This window comes from Girardinichthys multiradiatus, chromosome 23 (genome assembly GCF_021462225.1).
Source record: "Girardinichthys multiradiatus isolate DD_20200921_A chromosome 23, DD_fGirMul_XY1, whole genome shotgun sequence".
Taxonomy (NCBI): Eukaryota; Metazoa; Chordata; class Actinopteri; order Cyprinodontiformes; family Goodeidae; genus Girardinichthys; species Girardinichthys multiradiatus.
In genome coordinates this window covers 24,612,262-24,629,775 of record NC_061815.1, presented here as the reverse complement: position 1 = coordinate 24,629,775, position 17,514 = coordinate 24,612,262, and the positions used below count along the sequence as shown (strand labels likewise).

General features: G+C 41.0%; 1 protein-coding gene and 1 long non-coding RNA gene across 2 annotated transcripts in view; one reads left to right on the top strand and one right to left on the bottom strand.

Moving 5' to 3' along the window:
- Positions 1-16,818, bottom strand: part of LOC124860165 (bifunctional heparan sulfate N-deacetylase/N-sulfotransferase 1-like) — a 67,874-nt gene extending 51,056 nt beyond the window's left edge. Inside the window, exon 1 of the mRNA XM_047353188.1 lies at positions 14,648-16,818. The gene's annotated coding sequence lies outside the window, so the exon portion shown is untranslated. The remainder of the gene's footprint in view (positions 1-14,647) is intronic.
- Positions 1,609-5,249, top strand: LOC124860166. Its single transcript, XR_007036286.1, has 2 exons — positions 1,609-1,778; positions 2,753-5,249. It is a non-coding gene; the product is annotated as an uncharacterized LOC124860166 (long non-coding RNA).
- Positions 16,819-17,514: the final 696 nt, after the last annotated feature.

Genomic DNA, 17,514 nt, shown 5'->3' with positions numbered 1-17,514 from the left:
AGTCCATAGTTCTTTGGAAATAATCCAGACAGATTGACAATCAGCTGGTTGGGGCTAAGAAAAGACCATCAAGCTTACCAACAGTCTCTTACAAAAGCATAGGTGAGTAGTTGCTCTAAATTGCTAAAATAAATAAATAAATCAGCTAAAAAAATGAAGACCGTTAGCCTACGGTTCCAAAGATTTTTTTTCTTTCCTGCAAACACCTCTTCTACAGGCCAGGAAATGGTCACTTGTTCCTCACATAAGCTTACTCCAAATGTTCCAGTCTATCCCTTTAAAGTTATTTCGATAACATATCCTCAGTAAATCAACTAAGCGAAATTCTTCAATTTAAGAACACGCTGCTGCAACCCCAGCTAAGATCTAATGAGTCTAATGCACCAGTAGGTCAATCTTTAATAAGAAAATTTTTACTCCAATGTTGTGAAACTCATTTTCAAGCATCAATTTATCTTTTGCTTAGATCACCAAGTCCCCTGATAGAATTTCAGTGGGGAAAACAAAACAAAATAACATGTGCTGCATGTTTGATGTAACAAAGGCTCTCTAAGAAGCTACTGAACACCATACACTGTTGTAGTACGTTAGGAAGGCCCAACACTATGACCCAATCAGGTTTAAAGGTAGGAAACTACTAAAAGACTTATGATTGGCTTTTTATTAATGTTTGATTAAAGAACGATTGTCTGGATGGTCAAGAACTTTCCCATGTTCTAAGAAGGAGGACAAAACCCCAAACAAGCCAGGAATCAGAGGCATTAATGTAGTTTGACATGGATCCTGCTTAAGACAATCCATAGCTTCAAACTACTTCCAGATGCTCAGTCCTGTTGCATATTTTGGCCCTACTTAGCCATTCTTTCAATCTTTGGGCTTCCTATTAGTTCTCATCTGCCAAGCCACCACCCCAATGCATCTCTGAGACCCACTGAACCACTGGAAACTTTGGGGAGTTTTATTCAGAACTTTGCAAAAAGACAAAAACGCACAGCTGGGCAACAGTTTAATCTCTGTATCAAATGCCTGGAAAAAAAAACAACCAAACTAAAATACAATCTTCACACTCCACAACATTTTGAAAACAAGGCTGTTTCTTCTAAGACAGAGAATACATCCACAGAGTGAGGCTTTGTAATTTCATGGCAATTTAATTACAGATAACACTGAGAATCCAAACAGGACCCAAAGTATTTTGTGAATAGTTTCATCCCTACAGCTGTTCAACAAACATCACAGATGTTCTGCACTAAACATCAGCAGAGTGTGGCGATAGACTTCCACACCGAAGTGCAGTTAACACGCTACACATTGGTATGGACAGCTGTGATAAGAGTCCAGTTCTGGCATGGGAGATGCTGGACTTGAAAATGTTGGTAGCCTTCATAAAATCTCAAGGTTAGGTACAGGTACACATTCTCTATGACAGGGGTTTCCAAAGTCGGTCCCCAAGAGTCAGTGTCCTGCATATTTTATATGTTTCCCTGCTTCACCACACCTGATTTCCATCTATGGCTGATTAACAAACTTTTGCTGAAGTGCATTCAGGTGTGCTGAAGCAGGGAAACATCTAAAACATGCAGAACACCTGCCCTCAAGGACCAACTTTGGACATCCCCACTCTAGGAAATACACACAGACTGATGAACAATGCTAAATGCTAATATAAGATGGTAAAGATAGCTAAAACCATTAGGCCTCTAATCATTGTCTCTTTATTTTCAAATAACAGTGAAATAATGATGAACACCAGAGCTGTGCAACACTGACAAGACAAGGTATGCTGCCATCTCTGCTTCTAATTTAAATAACGATTGACCAGATATGGTTCTTCAAGCTCCAGTAAGTCAGAGCTTTGATTCTCTCAAATATTATTTTGAGAACACATTATAATAATTAGCTCTTGTAGAAAACAAACTGAATATCTTATTATAAGGTACACGCCTATATTAAAACAAAATGTTTGTGAGATATAATCTGCCTTGGAAAAGAGAAAAGGAGATGTGCTGAAATTCTTTTGGGTTTTTTCTCTCTTTCTAACTGGGTTTGATTTGCACAGGTCCCTCTGCACCACAACCTGGATGATTTTAATGTAGGTGTAGATTTTCAGTGTTGCAGAGACAACTCTGTAACCTTGGGCTGTTTTGAAGGAAATAGTTGTATTCTGCTAAAACATCAGATTGTTATGATGGTTACTTTTTCAAACTGTCAAGAAAGTACAGAGATTGAATGAATCAATTTGCTAAAATCAGGATCAGCGGGTCAGAGTTTTACATATTCCAGGACCTCAAATTGGCAGCAACACTTCTGATCTTTAAATACAAATCATCTACAAGTTTACATCTGTCTAGAACTTTCCCAGCATTTTTTGCTTTGTGTGATACCAAGCCTTAGCAAACAGCAATGGGATCAAAAGAGCAACAGTGATTGTGAGTTTTTAACCTGAATTTCCTTTTTTGCTGAGGCTATAACAAGCTCTCAAAACTAACCAGTCATGAAGGACATAAAACTAAATGAACACAAGGCTTCATTATATAACCAAATACGTAGAGAAATGCTTTAAAATACAAACAAATGATCGACCTATCACAACAAACCTCTGCTCCTTTCTGCTGTTTTCAGCAAAAAAGGCTGACAGTCCAGTAAAACAAAGTTTTGCTCTACACAGTGTTAACAAAGATGTCTGAGACATCCTTCAAGACTTATTTTCCTGCTTGTACCCTTCTGGTGATGTTTTCATTTACACCTCCAGACCACCTTCAGGCTCCCGGCAGGAGAAAAACGTTTCACTGCAAAACAGACACAGAAGGGAAGGCAAAGATATCCTCATGATCGGGATCCGCTGTCAACTGACATTAAAGCGCACAGCAAACATTTACAGCCTTCTTGAAATATCTGTGGATTCGTGGAGGATTGTCAGCCAGGAAGGATAAGCAACATGCTTACAAGCATCTCAAACCTCCATAACCAGGGCCCATGTAATGCATAAATCACAAGATTTGTGGCTGTGGATCAAAGAGGACCCAGCGTTGCATGGTGCAAGTGCAGGAAACACATGAGCCAAAAGAAAAAGGAAACTTTTTTTGAAAAGAGAGTGGAGCACCAAGGACCGGAAAACAAAAACAAACGTGCAGCTAATTGAGACATTTCGCTCAAAGACACGCTTTGGTGATAACTTGAGCCGCACGCTCAGAAAAATATGAGAAGGTAGAATAATGTTTGCAAACAAAGTAGAGCAGAGAAAGAAGAGAGAACCCCCTGACAAAGGCAACAGAACACAGTCAGAACACAGTGGTGCCGAGCACAACGCACCAGAACAGGCTGTAATTGTGTTGTGTGGGACTGACCCCAGCGCATCCCAGCAGGCACTGCATGATGAATGGGCCTGGCATGACTACATCCCACATCCACGCCCCCCTTCATCCACCTCCTACTCATCCTCACATGCCTTCTTCTCTTCCTCGCCTGCCTGCCACTACCACTAGCCCTCCTTCTGTCCCTCCCTTCCCTCTCTCTCCTCATCGCCCCCAAAAACCACACTCCATTCAGCCGCTGCCATGCTGCAGGATTAATTTGCATTCAGGGCACTTAGTCCTCGTATTGTGCTCTGACACAATGACATATTACAGTGCATGGCACACCTATTAAACATATAGTCTAGCATAAAGAACAATGCTTTTTTTTTTTTTTTCCTTTCTTGTTTCCTGCGAGATATTATGATGGAGTACAAATGTGTGGAGGGAGAAGCATGCGGGGATACAGCTTGATTGGTTAAGAACACAGAGCGGCTGACGCGGGAGACGCAGCAGAATCATTACAGGAACAGTTAGATAACCTCGATTAATGATTCACTAGAGCCAAACTAATAAAGTGGGTCAGTCTGTGTGCTGGCAGTGGTAGCGAGCACTCAGAGACCTCCAGGTTAGGGCCGTGTGTGAAGAACAGCAGCAGCGAGATGGAGCTAGTAAAGGAAAATTAAAGAGGGAGAGAGAAGCAATAGAAGTGTTGGTGTAGCCTCACTGTAGACCCTGAGGAATGAGACAGTAATGCATTGGAAATGGTTTTTTTCTTCTATCTTTGCACACTCCTGTTCTCCTTCCACTGATCCATCGTGCCAAAGTCCATAGGGAGTGAAAGAAAATAGGGAGGGGTGTGAGACGAAATTTAATTTGCTACACTGTCTCTAGCTATCACCCACTATGCCTGGGGGGCCCAAAAAGAAATAGATTCTGGAATTTAAAAAAAGAAAGAAAGTTAAGCAAAATAAAGAAATAAAATCAGGGACACATGGAGACAATAGCACAGGGGGTGGCTGGCTGGAAGGAATGAGAGCGGAGTTTGGGTGGGGGTTAAGTAGCCAGGAGGACGGCTATGTAGGCCAGATATTAACTGTGCGGTTATCATAAACCAGCTCTGAGGCCCGGCCATCTGGGGAAGCCAAGGGGTTATTCAAACAATCACATCAGCGTGGAGGATAGTCGCCCCTGTGGACAATGCAACAACCAAACTTAGAGGTAGCTGGGGGTGGGGGGTTAACAAGCCATTACTTCACCCTGTTGCTCTCCCAGGGCGGAGGCGCAGGATGGGGCTGTGTTGGTTCTTCAAACCCCACGGCGTACCTTTTTTGCTGTTGGTTGACAAAGAGGAGCTTTAGTGGGCCGACGTCGGCACAGAGGCCTCTGTTGGAGAGAAAAGAAAGAAGCTAGGGCGTCGACTATAGAGACAGTTGTGGATTATATTCGAGTCCCATTACTCGCCTACAGCTTTTCACTACCTGTCACACAAGCACTCCAAAAACTAAAACAGTAAAGCCACAGCCTTTCCAACTTCAAAAGCCACTATGCTGTGGTAGATGAGCAGCAAAGCAGAATAAAGGACGGAGGAAAAGAAGAAAGACGAATGTTAAATGAAAGAAAAATGCCATTGCCACAGCAGGATATTAACATGACTTTCATTGACAAGCTTAGGTTAGAGGTTAGAGCTGCACAATACACTGTAGGTATATTGCGAGTGTACGCAAAACTTTGTGTCACAAAGAAATGTTTGGAGTGCAGCATTTGTTGGCAAATATATTCCTTTCCCTATATTTTCTTACAGTTCTTAAACTTAAATAAAAAAACATCTAGAAGTGGTAAAAACTGAAATCCAAGTACAAAATTCTAATCTTTGCATCTTTAATTATCACCCTCATATTTTTTTACCCTTGTAACAATAAACAATACGATAATTACCCAACCCTAATAGCCACAGTGTTGGGTAATGGGATACCAAAATGAATTTCATTATCAGATTCTGAATCACTTCCACAGCTTCACCTCAGCCAATAGAGATCCAATAAGGCCGGGCTGAGCTGCAGCTGAGAGTTGGGTGGCCATTACAGAGAGAAAACAAACACAGACCTTTTGCTGGGCTCACACAGCTCGGTCCAGACACCTGTGTCCCATTCACCACTTATATCCGGCCACTTAACACTTCACAGACGGGGTAGACTGCTGTTTGTGTTTGCAAGCTTGTACTGCTCACTGAAGTTCTTCTAGTTAAGCTTTGCACGGCCTAAGAACTCCTCTGTAACAGCCGAATGGTTCTGCTGTTGGGTCCTTCCGCTTGGAGCAGCCGGCTGTCAGGCCACCCGACTGTCTCAACAGACCCCACTCGTAGCTGCGCCCTCTGAAAAGAAGTGTTCAAAACCTGGCAAAACAACTCATTCATCCTGCTGTCGTTCAAAATCTCCAGCCTTCCTTCTGCCCCATCTGTGCCTGTGCTGACCTCCAGGTTGCCAGCACCTGTCCTGCACAAACAGGGACAAGCACTGCACCAACATCGACACACACACACACACACACACACACACACACACACACGTCGGTACCACCCAGGATGGATGAGACAGCATTGCTGCGGATCACTGGAGGGTTGTGCTCGAAGCTGCCAGAAACTCCATCCTGGGGTCTGCAGCATTGCTCTTCTTTCCACCCCAGCAACTCAAGATAGAAAGTGGGTATGTCATCAGCTTAGGCCCATTTCCCTATGAAACACACTAATCTAAAATGGAGATGATCCATATCTCTGGCCATGCACTTATCTATGCAATACAACAATTGGGTTAGAATGAAGGCTGAGCTGTTTATATGTATTAATGTCCATTCGTATCCCAGGATGACTTCACTGTTCACAAACCAACTAGACGAGAGCCGGCCGGACATCAACCAACTAGCGGGTGCTCTGGCCCAAACAGGCAGAGGAAATAGGAAGAAAGGGTGAGCGAGGAAAATTTAGCTACATTTTAAATCTCTGGTGGGGCCGTAAAACACTCACACATGAGAAACTGAATGAGGTCAGAGACATACATGTTTTTAACATGCGCAGTTGTCCTGCGGACAATCAGTTTCTGTCATCGCAGGCTAACAAAGGAAATCCGAAACCCCTGCGTGACCTTTGTGTAGGCGTTTGCTCCTGGCTTTCTTCAAAGTATCACAATGAACAAACTGCCAGGTAAACATGGAGCATCGGTTTCCATCAAGGCAGCATCAGTTCATATCAGACAGCTCTTAAAGGCCTCAGGATAAAGAGTCAAACAATGCAAAACCACAAAAGAGGAAGACTGGTTACACTGTTCTTGTCACTAAAGTAGGTACGCCAGATAAAAGTCATTGGAATCCAATAACTTTACAGACACTGAAATGAATCCCTTCTTCTTTGGAAGCTATTAGAGATTAAACTAAGTTCATTCCAGCAACTGCATTTTGTGGCCCTGTTTAATCCCTAAGGATGATGTTTGACCTAATCCATTAAAATCACTGAGGTTAAACAGTATGATAAAGAACTTCTTGGTATACAAAAATACAACAGCTCCAGTATCATTACGAGTCATTAAATAAAGTGGTGAAAAATCTATTTTTGTTTATTTATAAAGAAATGTAAACATGAATACCCTAATAAGAAGTGCTGATGGTAATTTCCTTTATACATTTTAATTATTGATAACAACCATAAATGTTGAATTACCTTAAAAACCAAAACTGCATTTTTCACAGCTTTTCTTTCTGTGTGGCATAGAGAGACACAGAGATGCTTAAAATATGGACAAGGATTTATTGCCTCTGAGTTTAAAATATTTCATTTTAAATATCCTTTGGTATACTGTACAATAAACAGACCAGCTAAAAGATGAACCAGGATTTCTTCCTTAAAATAATCTGTATTTTGCATTGTCAAACAAAATGGAGTATGTTCTGTCTCCGAGGTTTTTTTGTAAGCAACACAAAATGATTCACATTTGACATTTTTTAACTGTTTACCATCTTATCTTGGCAATCAGAGCAGCTAGAGCGTCTAGAACTACTAAAACTCCATATTTCGTTTATATTTGCCAGAGAATGTAGATCCTTATTTTAACTCTAAGATTTTGAAATGGCTACCAACATTTTCAAAGCAAGCATTTTCCCTGACAGACAAAGGTTGAAAGCTCAAAAGCTCAAAACAGTGCAGCTTTGCTGTACTCTGATCAGCCTTCCTGTTATTTGTGGCAAGTCTTGCTCTCTCTTGCTCTTTGTGTTTTTTGACACATTAAGACATGCAGGCAGAAGTTTCCTTTTACATAGGAACATGCTTTTAAAACACCTGAAACATAAATAATGAACTTTTTCCTCTCGGTATGAGCTTTCACACTGAAGAGCGTTGTTGTGAGAGTTACCAGGAAATGCTTATATATGGTGTATAGACCAATCGGAAGAAGAGGTTGTCAGTACAGCTCTAATGCAAACAATTAACTGTAGCAGACAATAGCCATAAATTGTGATTGTCAACTTCAATTGGTTGCCATCTGATTGGTGAATCTACTTTTTTAATAAAATAAAAAGCTAAATTATGTCGAGATTACTCACATATGCAGTACTGCATTTTTTTCAGTGTGAGCTTTTCCTACATCCTAATTGCAACACATGCTGTCAGCTAATGGCATGAACAGAAAAGGTTGCACCCATTTTTACACTAGGTAAGAGCACGTGTGGCTTTTACTGTCAGCTGGGGCCACCAGACAACTGTATAAACATACGAACGCCCCTCCACCTATCTTCTCTGCATGTTCGGCTCACTGAACCTTAGGTCTGATAATACAGGGTTGAAGTCCAACACGCAATGCAAGAAAATATTTGTAGATCCACTGTTAGAACAGCATTAGCGAAGCTTCCGTTCCCCAAAAGTGGAAATCTGCACCCAAATTACAACCTGGTTAATGCTCACCAAAATAAGAGCTATGAATATCTTCATGCTTTGCATAACCAACTCTCAGGCAAACATCTTCAACTTTAGGTCTGAAAAAAGGCCAAACAGCTAAATGGACAAAGGAGGAGAAAGGATCTAATCAGATCCATTGAATGATGGCACTTACGATGAGGACGGGGTTAGAATATCCTGCAGTTGAGTGGTGTGTTCCCATTACCGCATCTCTCCGTCTCTGAAAATGGCTTCATTAACAGGGCTCATAGCCGAGAGCTCCCTAGCCGAGCTCATGAGCGCGCAGTAGCCCGAGGGTCTGTTGGAATGGCTGAGGTGAAGTCCATTAACATGCGACAGCTTGTTTTTTGACCGCTAAATAAAATGGGGCGTTTTTTTTTTCTGTCTCGCTGTAAAAATAGTCTTTAGTTCAAGGGCTTGAGAGCAAAAAAAAACCTCTGCTCAAACAAACAATTATATTAAATGGCGACATAAAACCAGGTGAAGTTGTAAAATGTAGTGAGGTGGCTTCTTGTTGTCATTCATCGGACATCATTGGCCGGAAAATAATTGATCAATGTGGCTGCCACTAAGGGCCTCATCAGAACAAAATGGAGGCTAATGCGATAAAGAAACATTGAAATCAGTGCACCTTAATGGGTGACATAATGCATCTAACAATGCCGAAGGGGAATGGATGCGATAAGACGAGCTACTGTATTAAGCAGGTCCTCTTCTGAGAAGCATTAATCCATATCTCACATAACCTCTTCTGCTCTCCTGGCACATTTCCTGATCTGTGAAGCAACCAAAGCTGGCCAACTGTGAGCCCTATGACATAGTGCTTACTTTCCCAGCACTTAAGCTTCAGTCATGTGGCACCTGATGAAACGCTACATCCCAGTCACCATTATTTGTCTGGATACAGGAGCCCGTGGAACGTATCGGATTCCTGCCTCAGGGAGGGGATACGTGGTCCCATCTCCAACAACTATCCTGTCAAAATCCACACCCCTGTCTGTCTGTTTCCATTCATCAAAATTACACCGCAGGCCCGCTAGATTTAAACTCCATCACCACGCAGTTTTAATGCATTTTTCCTGCATCCTTTAAGTTACAGCATAGCCGCTAAATGTTTACATTATTCCACTCCTGTAGTTTAAGAGTCCTTTAAATATGATGCCAAAAAACCTGGAGTGGCCAGAGTTTTCACCAGCTAAATGGAGCATAGAGTACCACTTTGCGGCCGTTCCCTCACATCTGGCTGCATCTGGCTATCGAAAAAAACTGCCACAAGAAGTTCAAGTTTGGTGCTTCCTCATCTGTGCTTCCTACACTGTGACCTTTGGCATTTTGAGCAATGCCTACTTTGTGTCCAATGTGAGCATCTGCTGTCATGAGACTGTCCAACTTATTAGGTGAAGAAGCGTCAAAGTGAGCCATTTTCAGTGAACATGAGTTGTTTCAAGCGGAGTCAAAAGAAGCACAAAGATGTAAGAAGCTCTTCAAAAGGAAACTGAATTTTCTTAAGACATGATGAAAGGTTTTGTTCATTCAGGCTGTGAGGGAGTGAGAGCAAGCAGGACATTTGGCCAGATAATATGAAGGCCAAAACTTCAGTTTTAGAAATCCAAACTGCAAAAATCTGTAATGTTAGATGCTAAAGTCAGTTTAACATGTCAAGTCCGCAACCATTGTACTAGCAAAACTTATTTCAGCAACTCCTCACACACACTTGTGTAATACTATATGTTGTGAGGACCTTGCATTGACTCTCATTGACTTCCATTCATTTTCAACCCTTTCTATGGCCTAACCCTGACCCTACACCTAAACCTATCCATTACCAGTACATAGCTAATCCTAACCTTAACTTAATTCACACCATAGACCTAAACCTTACCCCCTAGCAAAATAGCTAGTGAGGACCATGAAAATGTCCTAACTTTACAACAAACGGGCCTCACTTTATGGTGAAACACGAAAAATTATCCTCACTTAGATGCCAAAACACGAGCCCATACACACATACACTGTCAGAAAACCTTTGCTGCTAATGCAGAAAATTATTGATCACTCGTGCCATGAAGGCTAGTAAAGAAATATTTTGAATGCAAATCTTCTTATATTATGGTTCCTAAAGAGAAATCAGAATTAGCTTAAATCTGTAACTGCAGGTCAAAGCTTTACAGACACCCAGATTGGCCCCAGATTTTTGATCGGTGCATCTCTGAGTAACACCATGAATATTGGTTGCTCTTATGTTTAAAATGAATGCAATTAGACCATGTTATACATTTCTGTTTTAACCTAAATAACGGTAAATATTGGTTTAGTAATATAGTAATACTGGGCTGCACGGTGGCGCAGTTGGTAGCACTGTTGACTTGCAGCAAGAAGGTCCTGGGTTCGATTCCCTGGGGTCTTTCTGCATGAAGTTTGCATGTTCTCCCCGGCCATGCGTGGGTTCTCACTGGGTACTCCGGCTTCCTCCCACAGTCCAAAGACATGCTTGTTAGGTTAATTGGTCACTCTAAATTGCCCTTAGGCGTATGAATGAGTGTGTGAGTGTGTGCGTGGTTGTTTGTGTGTTGCCTGTGATGGACTGGCGACCTGTCCAGGGTGTACCCTGCCTCTCGCCCGTAGGCTGCTGGAGATAGGCACCAGCTTCCCCGCAACCCACTATGGAATAAGCGGTAGAAAATGACTGACTGACTGATTGGTATAGTGTTTAAAGTTAACATGTGGTGAGAATCTCATATTAGACTATGCTTAGTTCCAGCTCTAAAATGTACCTTTGCTCATCTGCTGAAGGTGGGTCCCAATGATTGAAAAATACCGTGTTTACTAGTGCAACAAGGGCAGTGCATATCTTCCCTTCTCCAGAGAGCAGCAGTTATGCCATGCTGTACTCTGGCCCATAGTGTGGAGTATCTGTGAGTCATTGGCCTGCGTAATTCAGTCTAGGGAATTATGACAGTGGAAAATCATTTCTCTGGGCCACGGATAGGAGGCCACAACTAATCGTTCAGTAATCTGATCTGCCCGCATACTGCAGCGTTCAGCATTGTCGTTAGCTTGGCCAGCCGGTCACACATGTGGACACCCCCTTAGTGCCTGCCAACTGTCTAATGGAGACTAGCACCATTCAGAAAAAAAAAGATGACTCTCCAGGTTTTCGTGAGGATTACAGATGCTATCGGATCATTTGCTAATACTCTGTTTTGCTGAGCGGTTTGAAATATATTTACTTTCCTCCTACTCCTAGGCACCCCTCACAATTGTAAAGCCCAAGCTCCGGCACCTAAATAGAAGCTGCTTCGCAGGCAACAATATTACAGCCTGCATCTTGCATTCTGGCATATCAGTCCAAGGGCTTGATTTTTAATGAGGAAACCTCCAAGTTTGTCGGTCAAAACAGTGGGACATTTTGGGAGAGCTTCCAGTTGTAGATACTACTGTCTAGCTGAGCAAGTGGTGTTGTAGTAGTATATGAATAAGAACCATCGGGGAGGAGTACTGAGGCACAAAGCCATGCTTATACCCAGCAGAGAAGGCTGGGGTGAAGGGGTGTGGGGTGCTCAAGTTTTGGAAAGATGCCTGGCTTTAGCCACACTCTGAAGAGAGGTCTGCTCCCCACACACTGAGAGTGCCTACAAGGGGCAGTGACATGGAAAAATACAAGAGCTGGCATGTTGTTGGTCCTGTAGCTCCCAACAATTAATCTGCTTAGCATTAAATGTGATGGTAGAGTTACTGCACCTGCACACCATTAACCTGACATCCAGGTGTGGAAATAACAACGACAGACAACTTCTGTTGGTTTCCCTTTCAGATGCAACAAAACATCCAATTCATGTCATAACTACAGAATCTGACAACCTGTATGTTTCAGCAAGACCATGCAACTCAATTGCATCATATCGCAGCTCTATCCAAGTAAAAACATGCTGATATATGATCGAATGCTTGCGGCAGCGGCAGCCTTCATCAACTAAAAAAACGCCAGACCACAGCATGCTTGGCAGCCAGCGGGAGCAGTCAGATGGAGGCTTAGAACGACCAGACAAACAGTTGGCACGAATAAACAGAACACAACTTGAGATTCAGCTCTCTGCAAATTTGACAAACGAATGACAGTAATCTCCAAATAGAAAATGCCAACCCCCCCCTCCAGCCCCACCGCTAACAAATACAGGGAGGAGCATGTGAAATATGACACATGGCTGGAGGATAACAATAATGTGAAACACTGATCAAATAATAAATCTTATGATACCAGAGGGACAGACACATTGCAGTTGCAAAAATTTGCTCTGCAGCTGAGGACGAAAACGCGGGGAAAAGTCCTTGTGACTTTGCCAAATACATTTTGAGCGTGAGTCATTCTTCTTCAGTAATCTCTTACTCACTTCGGTGGGCGCTTTTGCACGCGCATACACCCCCAAGGCAAAAGATTTCAAGCAGGTCTGGACGGCCCCTTTTTTTTTGCTCCTACAGAGCAGAGTCAAGTGTTTGTAGTGTTCAATAGATGCAGCTCTAGGTGTAGGCAAACACTCAATTTTAGTCCACAAAACAAGCCATATTGCAGGTAAAGTTGTAAAGACACCGACAGAAAGAGATTGCAATAAACAACATATTAAATCTGGAGTTTTTGGGGGTTTTTTTGATAAAATACACTACTTTCCAAATAAACTCCTCTGGGAGAATCATGTTCTACAAACAGCAGTTGTGTCTGTTTTTGTCAGGGGGAATTTTACTGAAGCTTTATCTAACTAATACTACACCTAAGTAATAAATATGTACAGGTTTTTAAAGTTCATAATACCTCAACAAGATCATTCCACAGCACTGTTCCTTTTATCCTCTATTTTATTTCTAAAGGGTATATATTTATACCTAATATCTGTATGCTGTGAGTGCATGAAACCAAAGTCAAAGTCCTTGTTTGTGCACAATCATGGCCAATAAAGCAGATTCTAAAAAAATCAGATATTTTGTTTCCTATTCATTAAATGTATCAAAACTGAGGACTGGAGGCCTTTTCAGTTAACAAATGCATTAACCACATGTAAGGTCAGGCACATATGCTTTCATGCATAAATGGTAATAATCTTGTAATTCCTTCATTTTCTGCAGGATTTAACCCTTTCTCCACTAAAAAAAAAAAAACCTGCAGCACATTTTTTCTGCGGTTTATGCATCACAGTCTATAGAAAAAAGAAATCAGATGCCGTCAAATTCAGAATGGGTAGGTCAGGGCAAATTTAGTAAATGGTATCAGCTGGGAAAATCTAATCGGTGCATTTCGCAAATATACACTAATTTGACATGTGAGCACATTTTGTTTTAAATCATGTTTATTTTTCATTTAATGCATGAAAACAAATTACTTCCACTATTTTTAGTCTATAGGCACATCACACCAACAGCATCTGGATGCTTTTTTTTTTTTAGTTACGCTAAAATAAGATGGATTGATCCATAAATGGGAGAAATCTTGTACTTCCTTAATTTTCTGTTAAGTGTCAAAACTTTCATCTGTCAAATAATGTGCAGCACATTGTTCCTCTTATATGTCTTAGCCCATAGAAGAAGAAAAAAAAACCAATAATTAAAACCAGAACAGACAAATCAGTGCTATTCAACCAAAAAATATTTCTACTGATTTAAAAGGCAATACTGCACATTTTAGATGATTGTTTTCAAAGGCTGTATGATCTTGATATTATTTGGGTGTTTATTGTAAGCTTTTAAATTCATTACTTTACTTTGACATTAAGACCCTCTGAAAAAGCTGCCAACATCCCTTCTGTTATCACAGATGATAAGTGAAATGTCTAAATCAATCCTAGCCTGATGGAAAGTTACAGCACTCATTGCATTCCTTTTCTAATCTTTTGTCCACCTCTAACTGGATGTTAATGTTTCTCCTGCTATATTGCTCATCTGTATCCCGGATTCCTAGCCCTTACTTGAGTCGAGCAGATCCCGCTGTGCACATCCAGGCTGCTAGAAAGTTACAAAAACAAGTTGCTCGGGTGTCGCTTTGCTTTGCCAGAACTGCCCTACAGGGACTAGTCTCCATAAAGGAATCCCGGCGATAAATCACAGAGCACAGCAGCCGGACACGCAGCTCTATCCCGGAGCACAGCCACTTCGACCCGACGGAAAGCGTCAACAATAACGCTAGCTTCCGACTTGGATCCCGCTGCCCGACGAGGCATATCGAAAGCCGCGCCGAGCCTCCACTGTGCCGCCAGGGCTTTGTGTTTCCAGCCGGAAGAGTCAGGCCGAAAAAAGCTGGCCTCATCTCCGTCTGCGCCAGACACGAGTCCCGGCCTCTGAGACCGAGCGGCGGGGCTTCTCGGTGCTGTGGCTACCAAACATGAGCAACCCTGAGCGGGCTCGCCTCGTGTGTCGATGGGCTCACCTTGTTAGAGTAGATTTTGTTCCAGACGGGGGCCGGCTGGAGGTGAATACGGCTTTAAACAAAGCTGGTAGCGGGTCGTCGCCTCAGCTCGCTGTCGTCCGTGTTGTAGAAGAGGCACAGCGGCGGTATTGGCCGGGAGAGATCGGGAAATGTGAGAAAGCCCGTCTCTTTCTGCAGCTCTGAGCACCGGCAGTAGCCCATAACTGTCTTCAGGAGGCGCCAGCGCGGCACATTTTTCTTTCATATGCGCATGCAAGCAGTCCTCATGAGCGACTGGTTTATCTGCATCTGCTCCTCTTCACTGCTCGGATTCTATTGGCCTGGACGTGCTCTGTGTCCTACTATTTTGGGAAAGAATTTAATTCAAATTAATGCTGCAATTATCTCCAAAGTGTTTTAGATTTTCTATTCTCTTGAAAGTGCGCTCAAATGCCGGCTCAGTCAGGGGCGCCTCCAGAAAGTGTCAAAAGGGCTGGCTTCATGGGGGGCCACCAATACTTGGTATGTCAGCCGCACTTTCATAAAGGTAGTGTGTCAATGCGAATATGAAAGAGTTTTAAAATAACTTTAAAACCATTCCAGCTTCCTGTGTGTTGGTTAAAAACATAACACAGCTGCAGCATTTAGCAAGAAATGAAACCCATGAAATTACAAAAAATTTCTTAATTTAAAAAAAAAAAAAAAAAATTATGTTGTTAATAATGTTCCACAAATGATATCTGATGAATGTTCTATATTTTTTAGTGGTTAGAATAAATCTAAGTTAACTACCTTGTAATAGTGCTTTTTATTCAACCAAAATGTCATGTTCATTACTGCAAAACATACTTTCACCTTTAAAAACATCGACAGAGACTATGCTGACTTGAAACAAAAATGATGTATCTATAGGACACAGTAACAATGAACCATATGAAGAGTAAACAAGACTCTAACGCACCTAAACAGAAACACTTGTGACTCAAGAGGTGTGTGATTTTGATTAGGAAGAGATTAAATCTTAGACAAAATCTTCCTTCAAAACAGCTCGGGCTGGCTCATCTGTGTCACATGACACAGCAATCTGAGTCACATGACTTATTGGGGAAGGTGATTCCCAGGAGATTTTAATTTCTTTGCCACAATAAAAGAAGACCACCATGGTTTATCCTAATAGGAAGGAAAACAACCTAATGGATGCAATGCATTTCTATTTATTATGTGCCATTAAAGTATGATTACAGAAATACCAAGCTTCTAAATCTCCATTGAAGACTATTTTTATATAGAGGACTTAGCTCTCCAGTCTTGTATATAATCATCTCTGCCCTTTGACTCCACAACCTTTAGTAAACTTATTTAATGTCCGACGGTCGTAATCTTTGACATGCTTTGCCACCCTAATCTGAGGTTCACAGAATAAAGACACCCTGACCTGGATTAGGCCAGGTGGATGGATCAATGGGAAGCGGATGGGTAAATTGTAAATGGACAACAATATCTCCCAAGCACCTGTTAATCCGTCTCTCCCTCTTTGTTTATCACAAACACCAACAGGTCAGCAGTCATGTGCTGGATAAAAGAAAGAAGATGTTTTAAATGATATTAAGAAATGTACTATAAGACATTCATTACTAGTTTTAATTTTGCTAATCAAATTCCTTGTGTGTTTCCCAAACAGCAAGACATTAAAAACATCATCTCTGTGACTTATGTACATAGAATACATGTATTCCAGTTGAATAACAATTTAATCACATTCTGACTATATCTTTCACATCATCGGCCCAACTGAACTGCCGTATCAAAATGAATTACTCCTGTCAGTTTAAATGTTACTTATTGTTTGCATTTGCCTCTAACTGTTTATTTTATTTTAATAACACAGTAAACAAATAAATTGTTGATTAAGATGCATAAAAGTAAGCTTTAAAACATGAATTTAATAAACCATTTAAATCTTAGACAGACTACTCTGTAAAATCAAGATATAGTTTATCTCCTACAAACACCATGTCATAGTCAGTTTCTCTGTCAGTTCTGCTGGATTGTTGTAAACTATTATTAAGTCAAGTTAAAAGTTAGTCCCCCAAAGAACAAGCTTTCATGCACACATGACTCTGGTGATGTCACATAAGTCAAATGATCAGAGTTCTTCTGAGTATGTCTGCATATTTTGTTGTCCTTTACCTGGATGTTTTTAAACAATTTTCTCCTTCAGACATGTTTACTTGTATTCTGTTCATAATGCTTACTAATGACAGCTGATCAGTTTGATTCTTCTGCCTCTTGTGATGTCATCAACCAAGATACACACAAAGAATAATTCAGTTTTGTTTCTTTTTCAGTGTGTTTTTAAAAACATTTTATTTTTAAAAATTTTGCTGTGGAAATTCGTACTTTACGACCCAGCTGTACTTTTTTGACAGAGTACATATTTAGTGGAGAAAATACTCCTCTGGATGAAATCTGTAAAGCTAAAATTTGTGTTTATGTATTTTATTAATCTTTTACTTTGTGTGTTGTGCTATAAGGATTTTCAGTTTTATGATTATATCTTAGAACTCTCTCTTTTGTCCAAAGATAAATTTTTACTTGGTGGACATTAAAGTGGAACTGAATTAAATTAAACTGATTTGAAATAGCCTTCAATTTAATTCATTTCAGTTTATTTATGTAGCACCAGTTCATAACATTTGTCGTCTCAAGGCATATTACGAAGAAAAAAAAGTCAATCCAATCAATAACAGTATCACAATAGTAATTTGATCCAGATGGCCTTAGGTTAAAAATAAAACCATAACAAAAAATTAACCAAAGAAACAATAAGCTACATATGTCAGAATTTATATGTAGCATGTAAAGCCCAAAGGTTTAGTTAAAGGCTA